The following is a 731-nucleotide window of genomic DNA, read 5'->3' as shown; positions in this document are numbered from 1 at the left end:
TGAGTACTTTAGAGAGGTCCCTAACAGCAGACTTTCCCATCGCAATACGTTTTTTTTTTATTTCCTGGCTGCTGGTGCCAAGAGTGTTCACCGTGGAGCCGAGCAAACTGAAGCTGTAAACAATCTCAATCTCTTTGCCTTCCATCCTGTTGCTACCAATTGGTCCAGTGGTGAGAATCTTTGTCTTTTTGACATTCAGTCGATACTGAAGGCTGCAGTCCTTGACACTCTGCAGCAAGTGCATAAGGTCCTCCTCAGTTTCAGCAAGCAGGGTTGTGTCATCTGCATAATGCAGATTGTTAATAGATCTTCCACCAATCCTGACGCCTCACTTCTCCTCATAGAGCCCAGCCTCTCGGATAATCTGCTCTGCATGCAGGTTGAAAAGGTATGAAGATAGGACACATCCCTGGCGTACACCCTTCCCAATTTTGAATCATGAGGTGTTACCTTGCTCTGTTCTGACGACTGCCCCTTGGTCCAAGTATAGGTTTCGCACCAGCATGATCAAATGTTTTGGGATTTCCATTCTTCTCAAAGTAAGCCCAGTTTGTTATGATCCACACAGTCAAACGCCTTTGCATAATTAGAGGGGAGACAGCAGGAGGCACAGAGAACCTAACTGTTGTTGTTGTTCTTATGTGCCATCGAGTCGCCTGCGACTCATAGCGACCCTATGTACAACATCCCTAAACTCCGCTCTGTCCTATGCCAATCGCACTGTCTCTGAC

Source organism: Elephantulus edwardii, unplaced genomic scaffold, assembly GCF_000299155.1.
Source record: "Elephantulus edwardii isolate Elephantulus edwardi_28Jun2011 unplaced genomic scaffold, EleEdw1.0 scaffold00366, whole genome shotgun sequence".
NCBI lineage: Eukaryota > Metazoa > Chordata > Mammalia > Macroscelidea > Macroscelididae > Elephantulus > Elephantulus edwardii.
The sequence above is the reverse complement of the archived record's forward strand: the minus strand, read 5'-3'. Positions refer to the sequence as shown.